The sequence below is a fragment of the Megascapheus bottae genome, chromosome 8 (assembly GCF_031878675.1).
Source record: "Megascapheus bottae isolate mThoBot1 chromosome 8, mThoBot2.hap1, whole genome shotgun sequence".
NCBI lineage: Eukaryota > Metazoa > Chordata > Mammalia > Rodentia > Geomyidae > Megascapheus > Megascapheus bottae.
Window position 1 is genome coordinate 68,138,867 of NC_143516.1, and position 6,714 is coordinate 68,145,580.

Here is a 6,714-nt window from a genome sequence, read left to right on the forward strand (position 1 = left end):
CTCTTGGCTATTTATACATTTTAATAATATAATATGGCCTGGGCACAAGCGGCTCACATCTGTAACCACTCTTAGTTATTCATGGCACTGAGATCTGAGGGTCAAAGTTCAAAGCCACCCAAGGACACTAAATTTCAGAGATGTTTATTTCCAATTAGCCAGCAAAAAGCTGGAAGAGAGATGTGACAAGTGATAGAGAAGTTGTCTTGACAGAAAAAGTCAACCTAGAGAGAAAGGCCTGAGTTCAAGCCAAAGTATGAATAGAAATAAATAAATATGTATACATAAATATATAAATAAAAAAACACTATGGAATGAATATTTGGATTACATTGTGTGAATGAGAGAAAATAAAGAAAGGCCCTACATTTATTCAATAAACACAAACAAACCACTTTAAACCTACCAGCACAACCATGTTCATTACAGCATCGTTTACCATAGACAAGATATAGAATCAACCCAGATGCCCTTCAGTGAACAAATGGATCAAGAAAATGTGGTATCTCTAAATGTCCAGAAACAGGACATACTAAAGCCACTAGCACAATGATGTTCATTACAGCATTATTTACCATAGCGACAATATGAAACTAACCCAGATGCCCTTCAGTAGATGAATGGGTCAAGAAGATGTGGTACTTATACACAATGGAATTCTATGCTGCCATCACAAAGAATAACATCGCCCCATTCATAAGAAAATGGAAAGACTTAGAAAAAATCATATTAAGTGAAGTAAGCTGGACCCAAAAGAACATAGGCTCAATGGCTTCCCTCATTTGCAATAATTAATACACATCTAGGACTCTCCTAGCAGAGGATTACAATAGCTCAAAACCTATGTACATAAGGATGAAACTAAATGAAATGAACTCTAGGATATGGAAACAAGAGCTTCATCTTATGTGATTGTTGTTCTTAATGTACTATGCTATTTCTCTTCTCTTTTTTGCCCTGTGGTTTATCTCAAGTTATTACTATATATGACTTTGTTACCTGGTATAATGTTTATTTGAAATAGGAAAGGGAAGGGGAGAAAACAAGATGATTAGGAAGGGATGGGGGAGGGAAATGGGGACAAAAACATGAGAAGGTGTCAATGTTCGAGAAGTGTAACTGTAACCCCCTCTATACATTATTCCTGACAATTATATATATGTGTGTGTGTGTGTGTATGCGTATATATATGTAAAACAAAAAAGAAAATGTATGTATACACAATGGAATTCTATGAATCCATCAGAAAGAATGACATTGTACATTCATAAGGAAATTAAAAGACTTGGAAAAAATTAATACAAAGGGAAATAAGCCAGATCCAAAGAAATACAGATTTCACGGTTTTCCTCATTTGCAAAATCTAGAGTACGCCTAAAAATCTACAAGTAAACACACTAGATGGTAACAAGGGGAAAAATATACACTGGGGCTTGATAAATTATACAGGCCTCGAGGCATTTACGCAGTGTAAGATCAAAAGAGGATATTCTTTTTTAATATATACTTTATTACTACTGTAGAGGTGATGTACACAGGAGTTATAGTTGCATAAGTCAGATAAAGAGTGCATTTCTCCCTGAACCATGTCAGTAATTTCCCCACTTTCTCCCAGTTTTTCCCTCCCAACCCCTCCCACAAATTGTATAGTTCATCTTTCACAGTGTCTAGTTCATCTTTTGTCCCACCTTTCCTGTACTTCCCCTTACCTTCCCAAAGACAAATAAACTAATAAACAAGACAACATGAGATGACCATTTAAACAGCATCAACAACAAGAAAAAAAATCCTATTTCCATTTTCTGGAATTCATTTCATAAAGTATTATTTTATATGATCTCCTAGGAGAGGATTACATAGGTACAATAGTTATGTGCATCTGACCATATAAAATAAAGTCACTCTTTCTTAACTACCCTATTTTTACCTCCTCCTTAACAGATTTTGGTGGGTTTCATTTGGTGGGTTTCATAGATATATACATATACATATGCATGTGTGTGTGTCCACACACATATATAACTTCTATATATAATACTTCTATATGTATAGTACTATAGATAGCTAGATATAGTTTATATAGTATGTAGATATAAACAGTATTATATGTATAGTACTTCTTTGATACTCAACCCGTCACCTCTTCTGCCACCTGCTGATTCCTCCCCACTTCTTTCACACTCAAGATATGTTTTTACACTCAAGATATGCTATTAAAATTACTTTGAGTAAACATCCAAGCACCTCACCTAGAAGACCTAGAAAAGCAAGGACAAACCAAATAGCAGGTGAATAGAATGGAAAAACAAGGCAAAACCAGCAGGATAACAATGGCGCACACTGTAATCCTAGCTACTCAGGAGGGTAAGAGCTGAAGATCAAGGTTCAACGTCAGCTCAGGCAGGAAAGCTCATGATTCCTATCTCCAATTAACCAAAAAGAGAGAGGGGGAAAGGGAAGGAAGGAAGGAAGGAAGGAAGGAAGGAAGGAAGGAAGGAAGGAAGGAAGGAAGGAAGGAAGGAAGGAAGGAAGATAGGCAGACAGACAACTGGAGCTATGGCTCAAGTGGTAGAGTACAACCTTTAAGCAAAAAACCTAAAAAGTGACAGCATAAGGCCCTAAATTCAAGTCCAATTGCATGTTCACACACACATACACACACCTAAACAAGAGCAAAAATAAACAAAATAACTATTTAGTGACTTAAAATAAATGAAACAAAAATCAATTGGAAATCAAAGCCCTAAATGTAAGAATTAAAACTTTGAATAAAAAAAATATTAGGGAAACCTCTCAAGATATTAGCGTGAGCAATGATCTTCTAGATGAGGCCATGAAACACAGGAAATAATTTTTTAAAAAAACACTAGCACCTGAGCAGAATCCCAGGGTCACAACAGATTGGAGAGAGACTCGATAAATGGGACTACCTAAAAATAAAAAGTTTCTGTACAGATAAAAACATAGTTGCAAAAGTAGAGAGACAGCCAACCAACTGGGAAAAGATATTCAACAACAATACATCTGACAAAATGCTTGATATCCAGTATCTACAGGGAACTCAAGAAACTAATCCCCCAAAAACCCAATAAACCATTCACTAAATGGGCAAGGAAACTAAAGAGAGACCTATCAGAAGAAGAGATTAAAATGGCAGAAAAACATATGAGAAAATGTTCATCATCTATGGTCATAAAGGAAATGCAAAAAAAACAACCCTAAGATACCACCTTACCCCAACAAGAATGGCCAAGATTTTGAACTCAGACAATGACAGTTGCTGGTGGGGTTGTGGAGAAAAAGGAACCCTACTGCACTGCTGGTGGGATTGTAAACTAGTTCAGCCAGTGTGGAGGTTCCTTAAAGAACTGAAAATAGACCTTCCCTACAATCCCACCATACCACTTCTGGGCATCTATCCTGAACAGCATGACCCAGGATATTATAAAGACACCTGCTCAGCTATGTTCATCTCTGCACTATTCACAATAGCCAGGCGATGGAAACAACCCAGATGCCCTACTGCAGATGAATGGATACAGAAAATGTGGTATATATACACAATGGAATTCTACATAGCCAACAGACAAGATAAAATAATGGCATTCGCAGGGAAGTGGATGAATCTACAGCGAATCATGCTGAGTGAGATAAGTCAAGACCTAAGGAACAAAAGGCGCATGGTATCCTTAATATGCGGTTATTAAATCCAAAGTATACCAGAGCGAGGACTCAATAACTGCACACCCAAAGCAATGGACTTGGTAATGGAAATACAAACATAACTATGTAGACAAAAAAACTTATGACTCTATAATCATAATGTTTTATTTCATAAACTGATATTTCTATGACATACAAACTGTTAGCCTAATTTTGATTAAGTTCTAAAGACTAAGTCCCAGAGAATGTAATTAGAGATTTCCTCCTTGAACAATTGTTTGTTAAACTTGTCATTTAAAATAAGATGTAAACATAAGCCATATAATTAATCATTGTTGTTCTTAAGGTACTATGTTATCTCTCATCACTTCTACTGTCCCTTGGTTATCTCATATTGTTACACTATCTCACTTTGTTATCTGATATATTGGATATAATTGTATTTGGTTATCTGAAATTGGATAGGGAACGGGGCAAAACAAGATGAGGGGTGGGGGAGGGGGGAAGGGAAATGGGGACCATGACATGTAAAAGGGTATCAATGTGTGGGAATTAAGGCACCATTTATCTGGCAAATATCATGTAACCCTTCTATTAATTGCAATAAAAAATATATTAAAAAAAAGAAAAAAGGAAGGGCTGGGAGTTTGGCCTAGTGGTAGAGTGCTTGCCTAACATCCACGAAGACCCGGGTTCGAATCCTCGCTACCACATACATTAAAAAAAAAAAAGCCAGGAGTGGTGCTGAGGCTCAACTGGTAGAGCTCTAGCCTTGAGGAAAGGCCAAGGACAGTGCTCAGGCCCTGAGTTCAAGCTCAGGACTGGCAAAAAAAATTTAAAAAAACAAGAAAAAATGAAGAAGAAATGCAAGGAATCAATGTCATAATGATTAAAGAAAGAAGGCTGCTCGGGATTAAGGGACCCATGAGACATTAAGGACCCCAGGCAACATAAGAACCTTGTTATGTGCCTGATTTGTTTTAAGTTGCTGTCAAAAGATAGTTCTGAGACAATACAGACTGGATAATAGATGAGAGCAAAGCATGCTGATGGTGTTTGATGTGATAATGGCCTGGTAGTGGCTGCAGACAGTGTTAGGAGTGTGAGCAACACTAACTGAAGTATGTAGGGTTCAAATTATATGATATTTGAATTTTGCTTTGAAATGCTCCAGACAAAGAGAGGAAGATGAAATAAATGAAGCAGAAGTCTTGATAAAAAAAAAAACACTAGCAAATAGATCTTCATCACACTGAAAAAGTTCCACACAGCTAAGCAATGATCAATATAGCAGACAGCCTAGAGCATGGGAGAAAATATTTCCATCCACTCACCTGACAAGGGATTCCTACATGGGACTCTTTAAGGAATGGGGAAACTAAAGAAGTCACTCAATTTAAAAAATGAGCATAAAAAAATAAACAGCATATTCTTGATCAGAATACATTGTATTCATAAACTGCTTAGTTAAATGTATTACTACTTAAAGATAATAAATATAAAAGTAAAGTTTAATAAAATTATATGCATAATCAGGTTACATGTATAATCTGAATAGATACATTTCAATAAGATACAAATGGTGGGGAGTGGGGGGGAGGGTAATGGGTACCAAGACATGTGAAAGGGTATCAATGTATGTGAATTAATGCACCTTCTATCTGGCAAATATCATGTAACCCTTTTACTAATTACAATAAAAATTTTTTTAAAAAAAGATACAAATGGGCAAGAAATATGTGAAAAAATACTCATTACCTTGGGTGTCAAGAAAATAAAAATGAAAATATGAGATACCAGGGCAGGGAGTTTGGCCTAGTGGTAGAGTGCTTGCCTAGCATGCATGAAGACCCAGGTTCAATTCCTTTGTACCACATACATAGAAAAAAGCTGGAAGTGGTGCTGAGGCTCAAGTGGTAGAGCTCTGGCTTTGAGAAAGTCCAAGGACAGTGCTCAGGCACTGAGCTCAAGCACCACGACTGGCAAAAAAAAAAAAAAAAAAAAAGTATGAGATACCATGTTACCCTAATTAGAGTAAATACTGTCAAAAACTGATAATAACCAATGCTGGTAAAGATAGGGAGCAAATGAAAACTAATGTCGTGTGGGCAGAAATCCAAATTCATGCAGCTATTTTGGAAAACAGTATGGACAATCCTCAAAACCTAAAAGCAGATGGACTACATGACAAACTATTTCACTCCAGAGTGTATATTCAATGGAAATAAAATCACCATGCCAAAGGGATGCTTCTGTGCTTGCATATGCTTATTACAATATTACTCACAGTAATTAAGATACATATAGGCTAGGTGCTGATGGCTCAAGAGGCTGGGATCTTGAGAACTGTGATTCAAAGCCAGCCTAGGCAGGAAAGTCTGTGAGACTCTTATCTCCAATTAACTGCCAAAAAACCACAAGTGGCACAGAGGTAACCTTGAGCAAAAGAGCTCAGGGACAGCACCCAAGCCTTCAATTCAAGCCCCAGGACCAACCAAAACAAACAAATAAAAAAAAGAGATGTACATTGGATCAGCCTGTCAATATATAAATCAATAAAAAATTATGTATGTATAATTTATATTAATTTTATAAGTAATTTATATATGATGCTATGATTTTGTTTACAAAATTAAATTGTAATTAGAATTTTTAATTTTATAAAAATTATAATCATATATTTTATAGTACCATTTATTATAACAATGTATGTGATTTTTTTTTTGCCAGTCCTGGGCTTGAGCTCAGGGCCTGAGCACTGTCCTTGGACTTTCCCAAGGCTAGCACTCTACCACTTGAGCCTCAGCACCCCTTCTGGCTTTTTCTATGTAGGTGTGGTGCCAAGGAACTCAATCCAGGCCTTCATGCATGCTAGGCAAGCACTCTACCACTAGGCCAAACTCACAGCCCCGGTATGTGATTTTTATATAGTAACATTCATATATGTATATATATATATATATATATATAGAGAGAGAGAGAGAGAGAGAGAGAGAGAGAGAGAGAGGGAGGGAGATAAAGACACAGATTCAAATATGTTTAAATGTTATT